Raw genomic sequence first — 13,198 nt, 5'->3', positions numbered from 1 at the left:
TTGTACCCATATTAAGGTGGCTAGTGCCAGGGGCTACCAAATGAAATGATGTATGGGCTGCTATGACACAATTATGCCAGGAACCTTGTGGGATCAGTTTGTCCACACTGAATACACCAAGTCACCTTTTAAATCATAAGCAAAAGGAGCAAGGCCTTCTGTAATCAGAAAAATTCACCCTGATTGAACTGTGAAAAGCCTGTACTTACCTACGTTAGTTATGCTTCATCTCGCCTCTGCTGTAGTGTTTCACAATAAACTTGTGTCCCTCATGGCGTATGTTTTTCTGGCCCTTGGCATGAGGTAAAGAAACCAATCCTGAATTTAGCCATCATTTGTAAAGGAGTTGGTGAAAACATGTGAACACGTTGATGTGAAAGGCATTTCTCAAAGTGTCTGTTTCACACACTGTTTTGTAATTAGGGCAGTCAGACTCAGCTCCTGCTTTGCAATGAATTTCCACCTCCACCCCAGGGTAACTTTCTCTGCCTCAGAAATCCACACCAGATGAGCACTGGCGGCTGCAGGTGCGCTACCCAGCTATGCACTGTCGCAGCTGTCAGCACTGACCTGAGCCTGCGTCTTCGCGCACATAACTGAAGAGCGCCCCAGGAGAGGATCATCAAAAACATAGCCAATCGCTGTGCCCTTTAAAGTAAAGGCGCGCAGTAATTGGTGGTGTGTGCATCTCTCACTCCCGCCCTGCATGGCTCCTCTGTGAGTGAGCTAGTGAGTGAAAAATTGTCTAGCAATCGCGACAAAGAATTTTCAATTCTATTAAGGACACGGAGGCGAGGACCATGCTTCCCAATCTTTACTGACAAAATACAGCAGCCAATAAAAACTTTAAACTTACATGACCCCCGGAAGGTCAACCCCCTCCAGTGTCTGCACCAATCACCATCTAGTCCTTCACATAAGTGCCTGTGTAAACGCCGTGACGTTCTCTTTCTTTGCGATCAATTTCAACAGTCCAACCATAACTGGAAACACAACGTGACGTAGAATCTTGTCACAACTGAAGCTGTCCGCAACATCCAGTGAACTCCGCACTACAGGTATATTACTCTCTCAGGTTCAGGTCTGCTTGCTCTGGTCACCTGAAATGGAAACCAACACCGTAAATTCCATCCCAAACCGATGGACATACCGTAATCATGGATTAGCTCTAGGGTGGGTATACTGCATTATAATATACACAATATTGTCACTGCACTGTAGCCTGGATAATAAAATGCAAAGTAATCAACATAATATAGTCACTGACATTGTGGCCTGGGTGGGATAATCCTCGCCTCCGTATCCTTAATAGAATTGAAAATTCTTTGTCGCGATTGCTAGACAATTTTTCATTCTATGTCAGTCCACGGAGGCTCAGATTATGCTAGTTTAAAGTTGTTCCACCACCACCGAAGCCACATCCACAATAGGTTTATGATAAAAAGTCTTAAACGTAGAATCAGTAGACCAATCCGCCACAGTCATGATATCCTGCAGCCGAGAACCGGCACCAAATGACTTGGAGGCCATAGCCCCTCTAACTGAATGAGCTACAAATTTAGAGGTATCCACACCTGCTAGACCCAGTAACCAAATGACCCACCTGGCCAGAGTCGCAGACGTGACCGGGCGAAAAGGTCTCTGAAAAGCAATCAACAATTGCCCCAACACATCATTTCTAAATTCTCTAGTACAATCCTCATAAACCTTTAAGCATTTGACCACACATAATTTGCTGTGATGAGGAAAAGCAGGGTAAGAAATACAATGCAAATGTGTCTGTGTACGCTTTGAAATCGTGAATGAAACTCCCAAGAGAGTAAATACTCTACCTGCCAAATCCAAGGCCCGTATGTCAGACACTCGTCTGCATGAGATCAGGCACAACAAAATCGTCAATTTAGCCGATAGCTGCTTCCTTGACAGACCTTCGTTACTTGGCCAGTTCATCAGAAAACGTAGGACCACAGTAACATCCCAAAGAGTCGTATACTTAGGCTGGGGAGGATTCACCAACCGAATACCTCGCACCACCTTGCAAACAAGTGGATGTTCCCCCACCGCTTTGCCCTCGACATGCGGATGTCCCGCTGAAATCGCTGACCTGAAATTGTTCACAGTCCTATACGCTAGCCCCGATCTGACGAGCTCCGACAAGAAATTTACAATCATATGTATGTCGAATCCCATAGGATCGCTCTGTCGTTCATTACACCAACTAACCCATCGTCTCCAAGCAGATTCGTACCGCTTGTGTGTGGAGGGTGCCCAGGCCTGGGATAGAAAGAAGAGAGTGTCCTGTGAAACTCCCGGCACTTGCCAACGACGCCTGAAAGTCTCCAGGCCATGAGGACGCCAGCTGTAAAACAGGGGAACCTGACGATTGAGTCTGGACGCGAACAGGTCCATCGTACAAGGACCCCACTTGAGGTTCAAGGCCCTGAAAATTCTGGGATGGAGTCTCCAATCACTGGCGTCCCTCAAATATCGAGAATTCCAGTCGGCTACCACATTGGTCGACCCGGGAATATACTCCGCTGTCACCACAATGTGATGGTCGAGGCAATAATGCCAGAAGTCCTTTGCTATTTCCGCCAAAAGACGAGATCTGGTGCCTCCCGGGCGATTTATATAACGGACCGCGGACACATTGTCCATGCGGAGAAGAATGCAGCAAGAGACCCTTTGAGGAGCCAGCGTGCGAATCGCAAATGAGCCTGCTAAAAGCTCCAAGCAATTGATATGCAGATTCAACTCCTCCCGGGACCATCGACCCGCTGTCTCTAGAGTCCCACAACGTGCTCCCCAGCCCCAATGACTGGCGTCCGACTCTATCACCACGTCCGGACTGGTTGAGAAAATGGCCCTGCCATTCCAGGCGTCCTTATGTTCTAACCACCAAGTCATCTCCGTACGTGCCTCTGATGACAGTACAATCTGTTGCGCGTACGAAAAACCCTTGCGCAGATGTAATATCTTCAGTCTCTGTAGGGCCCTGTAATGTAATGGACTAGGAAATATTGCTTAAATGGAAGATGCCAATAGTCCAACCAGTCGAGCCAAAGTCCTCAATGATATTGTCGGAGAGACAAGCGCTCTCCTCAACTCCTTCCTGATCGCTACTCTCTTCTTGAGAGGTAGAAGTACCTGCGTCGTAAAGTTGATCTGGAAACCCAGAAAATCCATTACCTGTGCTGGTACCAGAATGGACTTGTCCAGATCCAGATTCAGAATGAATCCTAATTCCTGCAGGAGTTGTATCGTCCATGACAGGTGGACTAACAGAAGGTCTCTCGACTGCGCCATGATCAAAATGTCGTTGAGGTAAATGATCAGACGTACTCCCCTTTCTCTTAACCACTGAACTACAGGTTTCATCAACTTGGTGAAACACCAAGGGGCGGACGAAAGGCCGAACGGCATGGCGGAAAACTCGAACCATTTGGTCTCGCCAAAGAAACTGAAGGAAACGCCTGTGCGGAGGGATTATAGGAACTGCAAGATAGGCATCTTTTAGGTCCATCGAACCAGCCAATCGCCCTCTAGGAGGATGTCCCGCAGGAGGTGTATGCCTTCCATTTTGAAGTGTCGATACACGACCCATGCGTTGAACTCCTTGAGATTTAGCACCAGGCGAAATCCCTGATCCTTTTTGGGGACCACGAAGATGGTACTTACAAAACCCCGCGTGTGAGGTACGGTCTCCACTATTGCCCCTTTCTGGAGCAACGCCTCCACCTCTCTGTCGATGAAACTCTGCTCTAGTAGGGAAAAATGTGGAGGGCTGGGCACGTGTGTCTGCTCTGGAGAGGCATAAAATTCTATGTGAAATCCCTGCACAGTCTGTAAAATCCAGGGGTCAGTTGTGATACTCTGCCATCTGTGGAAAAATAAAGTTATCCGACCACCCACCATGCACTCCTTGGGACCTAGGACTCGTACCTGAATAGGAGGCATCTCCTGCCGTGTTCTGGTGTCCTCGATAGACTCCTCTTTGGCCTCTGCCTCTTCCTCCCCTATTACGGGAGGGGTAGAATTGTGGTCTCTGATTACCTCTGCCTCGTTGCTCCGCTCCTCGTGAGGGCTGACTAAAACCTCGGCCGAACCCTCGACCTCGTGAGCGGCCGGCCCTGTCAAAAACACCCGTGTGAAACACTTTTTTAATGTTCACTTGGGCCTTGTCCAACGCTGAAAAAGTGGCCACATACTTCCCCATCTCCTTAATGAACTTGTCTCCAAAAAGCATGCCATTGGCGAGGGAACCCGGTTCTGTAGTGGCCATCTCCGCCAATTGGGAGTCAATACGCATTAAAAAGGATCGTCGCCTCTCCGTAGAGAGAGCCACATTGGCATTTCCCAGAAAGCACAAAGCCCTTTGGGCCCATTCCATGACATCCGATGTATTCATGGGGACGTTCTGATCCTTCGCATTAACTGCAGCCTCGAGGATTTTCGTGAGGGGTCCAGAGACATCCAATAATTTGTCCTGGCACCCCCGCCAAGCCCTATCTAAACCCTTCTTAGGGTCTTTCGCAAACTTCCTCATGAACGTCGCCATATTTGGATCTAGTTCCGGCGTACCCGCCACCTTCCCTATCAAGGAAGGCCTCGAGCATTCCGAACGTAAGTTGGCCCGTACTTCTTTTTCAAAACCTTTGCGCAAATTATTAGCCACATAATGTGCCACTTCGGGACAGGGAACCCACTCGGTGGACCTAGGATGAATCAAACTTTGAGGGTCAAATAAGAGGTTTTTGGGCGCCTGGCTGTCATCTGCTTTGTAAGCTGTATGTTTAGTTTTTATTGATTTCTTTTAAGGCAACACCGATTCAACCTCTGAATCTGAGGTAGTCGGAGAAGACTGGGAAGACTCCTCAGTAGTATAATTAGCCATGAAGCCATGGTCCTTCATAACATTCTTGGCCATGCGCGCTAAAACCTGGGCCGGTGACTGTGAGGGCCCCGCGCTGGTATGAGAAGATTTCATCTTCCTTTTGCCATAACTATGAAGGGTTTTAGTAAAAGGCTTTAAAGCCTTGATCAGGGCTTTATTTACCGAACCCTGGACGTGGGTGTCCAAAGCTTCTACCAGATTTTCCTCCAACACATCTTCGTCAGGCTCCTGATATTCTTCAAACTGGTTGCACTCAACCCACTGGTCTTCCTCTTCAGCGTAGTACGCCATTGCCACAAAGCAGAGAGGATTGGAGGAACTTTCACAAAAAGGGAGGGGAGCAACCCTGGGGTGCCTCAGACCTTTCACCAGTTACACACTCTGAAAAAATAGCAATGTACTGCCACACAAAGAGGGTCTTATGAGGCGAAATATATATATATAGGTGGAAGGAGACCCCTACACTCCCCTAGAGCAAAGCTCTTTATCCGGATACTGCTCCGGTTAGCGTTCAATAAGGCCAGGGATTTATACAGTCCTGTCAGCGCTTACACGCGAAGAGACGATCTCCCTCGAATCGAGAAAAAACGGCTCCTCGCGTTCGCGCGCAGTGTTTGGGGCACCAATTTGACTGCTCCCTGAGCGCGAGATCCTCGCGTCTGCCTCCTCCTTCTCCACCGGCAACACGCGCACGCCGCTGGACCCGATACCCAACGAAACACCCGACTCTCGTCAACAATCCTGAGCGAGTCGGCGCTAATATACAATCACTCTTCACAGAATAAATAACGTTTAGCCAACCTCCCCCAACATATATCTCATGAAAGAGAATGAAAGGAAAGGCACTTATCTGCTGCTGCAGCAGCAAAGAAAGAGGACGTCACGGCGTTTACACAGGCACTTATATGAAGGACTAGATGGTGATTGGTGCAGACACTGGAGGGGGTTGACCTTCCGGGGGTCATGCAAGTTTAAAGTTTTTATTGGCTGCTATATTTTGTCAGTAAAGATTGAGAAGCATAATCTGAGCCTCCGTGGACTGACATAGAATTAATGTGTGTCAAATAGCCAATCCCAAAGCAAATCTTTTGAAGTTTGCTGTATTAAATAACATGAGAGCAGCATTTGGATTGGCTGGGCAAGGGAGCACAGCACCCCAGTTAAGATGTGGAGGGCTGTGTTTGCTACCCCCAGCACCTGCCCTTAAAACAGAGTGGATTCCTACTCTGGGGCCTTAAGTATATATGTCTGGCTGATCAAATTGAGAGACCGATCAGTCGCACATATGCACTTTAATTACACAGCGCAGCAGCCCTCCAGGGCTATAGCCGTGCTTCTTCCCTATGTAATGGCCGGTGACAGTGCAAGTAATTCCAGCGCACCCCTGCTGCGGTAATGAGCCAGACAAATGTAAATTGAAATATGCACTAAAAAATAATTTACAAAATTAAAACTGCTTTATTTTCAAGGGGGGGTGACTGAAAGTAACGGGGCAACGCTCTAATGCCCCTATGGATGAGCCGTCCCTATGTATCACAACCGTTCCCACCACAAGATCCATAAAACTGTCTCATCATTTCTTTCACACTTCCAGATCTAACATTAATCCGATTACCACTGCCTTTCAAAAAGCTTTATGTGCACTACCTCGTGCACTTCTACACTCTTTCCTTTCAAACCCAGTACCCACCCTAAACTCATGCACCCAGATTGCAGTGGGTCCACCTGTCACAATACCCAACAACCCATGAACGTATTCATCTCTCCAGAGCCAAAACCACAGTTCAAGGGACATCTTTACCCGCAGTTAGAATCACTACTGCATTCCATTACCTCCTCGTCAGCCCTCCCCGTCCCAGTCCTAACTACATGAGCATAGCTCCTCCCACCAGAAACTCCCAAGCAACTAAAAACCCATCCCTTACCTCCAGGCCACACCCACACCGTAAGGCATATAACCATGTGACCCGCCCATCCACATCCTGTTTGTTTTTGCTGCGGACTGACTTCCTGACAACTTTGTCGTGGGGTGTGCCGGTCCTGGCCTCCTTTCGGGTAAGTGCGCTTTAGCGGGACCATGGGGTTGGGGGGTCCGGACTGCCAGGTGTGGGGTGGTGACTCCCTGCTGCGGCCTCCCCGCTTCCGGGTACTTTCCCTGCCCCAGTGGGAACGCCCGGGGAGGGAGGAGAGGTGTGTTGGGCGCGGCTGGCTTCTCTGCGCGCCAGTGGCGTGGCTGTTTGGCTCCTCCTTGGAGGTGTATTTGGCAGCTCGGGGCTCATCTCGGGCCCGGGTTTCCCTTTTTTGTTTTATTTCCTGATTTCAGATCTTGGTTTCTGAGTTCGAATTTTGAAGGTGATGGTCTGCTCCTTGTTACACTTGCCCGGGGCCGGTGCTTTGGAAGGACGGGTCTCTGTATGCCGTGGCTGCGTAGCCTTGGTTTCCCCCTGGCCTCTTTCACCTGCCACGGGTCGCTCCCTGCCCCTTTTACAGGGGATTGCTTTTGTTTATGGCAGTGAGCCGTTGTGGTAGCACAAGATACGGTGCATGTATGCTAACAATAGAAAGACCGGGAGTTTGTGTCTCTTCATGTACTGGTGGACACTTCTCTCTCTTTAAATCGTGTTGAGGGCTGCCTGTACTTTCGAAGGTGCGTTCCGTTTGTCATTATGTGTGGGGCGCCCTGGTGGTTTTTTTTTCCCCGGTCATTTGATTCTGTTTCTCTGACGTATCCCTCCTGGACATTGAGTCTCTACAGCCTTGTGGTTATGATCCCTGACTCTTCCTCCACGGTTTATGGGTTCGGATTCCGGTGCAACGCTGTTTGTGAGTTTCTGTCACTAGTGTATGCACTCTTTTTTTAAACCCTGGTGTTTATTTTTGGTGGTTTCTGAGCTTCATTGGTATATATGTTGTATGGCCGTGCTCTGCGTGGGCAGGTTCCTGTGACTGGGGCTTCTGGGCTCCTTCGGGTTCCTTCCGGTTGGGGCTTTTTTGTTTCTTTTGTGTTTGGGTCCCGGGTGGGCTGGCCTACTGTCCTGTTGGGTTTGGCATTCCATGATTGGCCCTTATGGATCTTGCATTGCATGGTCTGGGGAAAGTTGTTGGGCACTGATTTCTCTGTTCTGTTCACATCATGAAGATGTGTGGTTTGGGCGTGAGTGGGCTCTGCTGTAAAGGGGAGGTGGTGGTCGCTGGGTCTTCCGCTGCTCCTTCCCTAGTGCAGGGCCAGGACCTCTGCCGCATGGATCCAGACTTGGTTTTGGTTGAGACTGGGGGCAGACCTTCACGGTGTTCTGCTCCGATGTTCGGGACAATTTTGGGTTCCATAGGCCCTTGGTGGGTGGACGGTCAGTAGACTTTTTCGCCAATCACCAGTTGATGGGGCTTGTAGGCCTCCCTTTTTCTAACACTCTGTGAGTGCTGTGCTGGTGGGGGTGTGGAGGGATGTTGTCAGACATGCCTTTCCCCGGTTTCTGGCGGTGGGATTTCCTTTACAGTGGTTCGCTGGGGGTATCCTGGCTGTGGTGCTGGTGGATCCCTGCTGGCTGGTGTGGCATCTTGGAGCCGTGGTTGCAGTTCCTTCTTCTCCTGTGGTTGTACGGGATAGGGGGCCTTGAAGCGGGCTTTTACTGCCTCTGGTCTTGCAGTTCGGGCTGCGACTTGCCCCGGCTTTCGGGTTCAGTTGCTTCATGTGACTGTCCGGTTATTTATGTGCAGTCTTGCTGGATTTGGATCCCTCCGACTCTTTTTTTGTGTTGGGACTGCAGTTGCGTTTTCTTGTGGATTTGTCCTTCGATTCCCTTAGCACGGCGGCGTCGGCAGCTGGAGCCTCTGTGGCTGCTCGGTGGCAGTTGTGGCTTTTGCCTTGGAAGGCGGTGCTGCTCCGAAGGCTACCGTGTTGGAGCTTCACTTCGCGGGCTCTATACTGTTTGGGGGATCCGTTGGATTGTATGCGGGCTTTTGGGCGGCATTTCATTCTAGTTTGGCGGCCCAGCCCTTTCGTGGTGTAGATCAGGGCCTGGGTTTCCCTTCCTTCCTGTTGTCCTGGGGCCGACAGGGTGCTTCCTCTTCTTCTTGTCCCTCCTTGTCAGGCTAGGCTACTGGCTGTGTTCTGTGCTGCCCCTTTCCAGGTTCTCAGACTCTGTATCGGGTTCTATTGCACTGAGTTTGGGGTTTTTTTCCGATGGGGCTATGTTGTGGGTACCTGTGAGTTGGCACGGTCCGGGGGGTTTACTCGTTCCTGTTTCTGTTCCGGGGACCGTATGGGGAATCCCGTCCTGCCCTGGTTATGACGGCTGTACACTTGTGTCTACGTCATCGGTTCTTCATGATGGTGTCTCTTCGGTGGTTTCTTCCCTTCCTGTGTGGGGGGGGGGGGTCCTGGCTTCTCTGGTTCTCCGGGACGTCTACTTTCATGTGCCGGTACACGCGGCTACGCGGTGGTTCCTGCGTTTCGGTGTGGGTTGTGTTCAATTGTTTTCAGTATTGCCTTTTGGGCGGTCTGCATCTACTGGGGTGTTTGCTGACGTTTTGGCGCCTTTGGTGGTTTGGTTGCCTGCTCAGTGGATCCAGGTGTTCCATTTCTTGAACGGTTGGTGGATTCTTCCTCTTCTTTCCTTCCGGCTCAGGCCCTTTCACTGCATGTTTGCTGGCTCCTGCGTCGGTTTGGTCGGTTCTGCACTTGGAGTATTCCAATCTTTGCACCACTCAGGAACTACTGTTCATTGGGGGGGTTGGGCGCCTCAGTGGGTAATGTATTCCTGTCGGTGCCCCGCAGACTGGCTCTGTTGCATGCACTGCGGTGGTTGTTGGGGACTCGGTCTTCCCCTACTCCCCGGCGGCTCCTTGTTTAGCGGCTGTTGTCTGCTGCTGTGGTGTTTGTTCCTTGGGCCCATTGGCGCTTGTTCCCTCTGGTGTGTCTTGCTCTGGGGCTTTGGGTTCTGGCATCTCTGGGTTGTCTGTTGTTTCCGGGGGGTGTGGCCATTGGCCGCAGGTTGTCCTGATGGCTGGTGGTTCAAGCCTCATGCTGGGCTGTCCTTTTGTGTCCATGGAGCGGTTGGTTCTGAGGCTGTCTTGGGACTGATGTGAGTTGATTGTCCTGGGAGCTATCTCTCGGTGGTGTGTCGTGGGCCTCTGCCGGCACAGTCTCACGCGGGACAAGGGTTTGTCTCCTGCCTCTGCTTTCATTGTATCCCATGGTGGTATAGGTTCCTGCGGTGCTTTGCTTTAGTCCACGGAGCTATTGCTCGATGGTTAGTCTTGTGCCTCTGGTGGTGCAGTCTCGCACTGGTCATGGGTTTGGATCCCGCCTATGCTCTCTACGTGTCCCGTGGTCGGTTCGGTTGGCCTGGCCTCTTTTCTGCCTTGGGTCCTCCTGCGGTTCGTGATGGTCCGGTCGGACTGTGCGGTGGTGGTGTGTTATGTCATCTACCATTGGCGTGCGGGGTTGGCTTCCCTTGGCGGCTCTGCTGTTATGCCGGGGGGGGGGTGGAATCTTCCTTGTGGTCCCTTTGGGCTTTACGTCTGCCGGGGGTTTTGTTCTCCGTGGCGGCTCGCCTGCACAGGGTGTACCCTCCCTATCCGTGTTGCGCCTGTCACTGACCTGGTTCGGGGTCCCACTTTTGCATCTCCTGGGTTTGCCTTGGGGTGAGGTTGTTCTCTGGTTCGGTCGGGCGCTGTCTGTAGGGTGGTTGCCGTGTCCTTCTGTTGTACAGGGGCCTGGTGGGTGCTTTTCCCCCCAATTGCGCTTGATCCGCGGGTCCTGCTGCAAGTCGGACTGGGTCGGGTCTCGTTTGTCCTGGGGCTGTGGTGTCTGGCCCTCATGGCCTTGGGGTGTTCTCCTTCTGTGGTTGAGTTTTTTCCTTGGACCGGGCGCCCTTTGACTCTCCTGTCATATGCCAGTCGAGGGGTTTCTTTACTGGTTTGCTGTGCGACGCAGGGTGGTTTTGCGTTGGATTTCGGTGCGTGTCTTGGATTCTTGGAGGTTGGCTATGACTTGGGTCTGGCTGCGTCCTCTCTGTGAGCTCTATGGGTGGCTGTGTGGGCCTTTCGGGGTTCGGGCTTTGTGCCGGTGGGCTCTTTGGGGTCCAGGTGGTTGTGGAGTTGTTTTCTCCTGAGTCCGGTCTTTCGTTCCTTTGCTCCTTGTTGGAGTTTCTGGTTTTGACTGTTTTCTGTCCTGATCCTCTTTCTGGGGTTTCGGTGCGGCTGCTCTGGCCATTGTGCAGGCTCTGGAGGTGTGCTTCCTTCCTGCTGTGCCTTTTCATAGGGTGGTTTCCCTTTTTGTTTCCTTTGGGCTGGCTGTTCTTGGTCCAGGGTCATCTGTGGCGGCTCTCAGTCAGTGGCTGTGTTGGCTGTGGGGCCGGCGTTTGGGCTTGTGGTGTGTTGGCTCCTGGGTCGATTCGAGGTAGCTCGACTCGGGGGTGGCTGCACACTGGGCTTGCTTCCGGGGGGCTTCCCTGGCCGTGTTCTGCATGGAAGCTGCTTGGTGTTCTCCTCGCTCTTTTATGTCCCATGATCGTTAGGAGGTGAGTGGGACTGTGTCTCCTCGGTTTGAGGACGTGGTGCTGTGTCCTGCTCAGGTTGTGTGACTTTCGGCTTGTGCTGTTTAAGTCTGTTTTTGCTACTGGGTGAAGTTGATTATTGCTTTGGTATCTGCTCATGTAGTTAGGACGGGGAGGGCTGACGAAGGGGTAATGACCGGTTACTCACCGGTAATATTTATTACTCCGAGTCGTAGCTCTCCCCGTCCCAGTCCAGGTTCCCATCCCTCCCTCCCTGTTCGGCTTCTTGTGCCTGGTGGTACAGGATGTGGATGGGGGGGTCACATGGTTATATGCCATAGGGTGTGGGTGTGGCCTGGAGGTAAGGGATGGGTTTTTAGTTGCTTGGGAGTTTCTGGTGGGAAGAGCTATGCTCATGTAGTTAGGACTGGGATGGGGAGGGCTACGACTCGGAGTAATGAATATTACCGGTGAGTAACCGGTCATTAACTGAGCTATCGTTCTTTCATCCACCTGCATTAAAATTGTAACTGTATTCAGCCAACCTGCGGTGGCATCTGATATGACTAGGTATGTATTAGGTCTTATTTGAAGGATAGGAGCCCACTGGAGGTCCACGTGATGGCAGTACGCCTGACAGTGTCACAGTGAGCTCCATGTTAAAGACTGACCCGTTGACAGAGCCTCTTATGCTCATATGTGCTGTGCTGTACATGTTGTTGTTGGGGGTGAGAGTCTGTCTTTGGTGCATGTGTCTGAGGAACACATTAATAGTGTTGATGCACATTGCCTTGCATTGCAGTCTGTTCCTTCTTTCCTTTGATGCATGGGGGAGAACAATTGCACTTAATATAGCCTTAGAACAAAGATGGACAAGGTGCTAGAGGCCTAGTTCACGTCCACCAGTTCCTGTATTCATAGACCTCTGTACCTGAATTGTGTTCTTGCTTGGTTTGATATGACCATTATATAGCCTATCATATAGAGTAAATATGCGTTTAAGAGAAGCAGGTTGGGAAAAGGTTTCCTATCCTGTTTCCAATTGAACTCTGTTGCGTACATGTTTTTGCACACCGTGCAATAAATGCAGTCAAGCGCGTTCTAGATCAAGGCACATAAGCCCCCTATTGCTCTACCCCACCCTTCCCTTTTGTAGAATTTATATGATAGCTGTGATAACCTGGGAGAGCAGGCTAATTGCAACACAAGAATTTTTGAATGCGGAAATCATTCTTTGCTTAAATAAAAAAAAAGGAGCAGGAATCAGCGTCTGTGAGTAGTTTTGAGAGGCCTGTGTCATTCCAGGAGAGCAAAGCGAGCACTTGATTCTTAACATCACGGGGACTAGTGATCAACATGGACCATCCCAAATGGGCTCCCTGTTCACAAAGTACTTCATTGCTACATTGAGTGGCCTTGATTAAGGGATGTTGTGTGCCAGCTCCAATCCTCTCACTTATATTGGGATCCGCTTGTGTTTTGGTGAGAATGCACAAGTCTCCCTGTGCTCAGAGAGCATTTCATGGTAGATCATGTCTTGGAGGACATGCAGGGGCAGCGCCTTGGCAGCCTTTAAGGATCCAAGGAGAAGTGGGCTTGGCATTCGAGGACTCATAGCACTGTATTTGAAATGTTCGGGCAGCTGGCTCGAATTGGCTTGGACATAATGATCCCCCATGAGCGGAATATTTTCTTGTTTTTTCAAAACAAGATTGAAAACTTTTCTACTTCTCCAAGTGACTCTGTCCGGAAGAACGACTCTGTCTATGAACTCAGTTCTCTCAATGTCCTCAGTATGTAACCA

Source organism: Triturus cristatus, chromosome 2_1, assembly GCF_964204655.1.
Source record: "Triturus cristatus chromosome 2_1, aTriCri1.1, whole genome shotgun sequence".
In the NCBI taxonomy this organism is placed as follows: Eukaryota; Metazoa; Chordata; class Amphibia; order Caudata; family Salamandridae; genus Triturus; species Triturus cristatus.
This window is presented reverse-complemented; position numbering follows the sequence as displayed.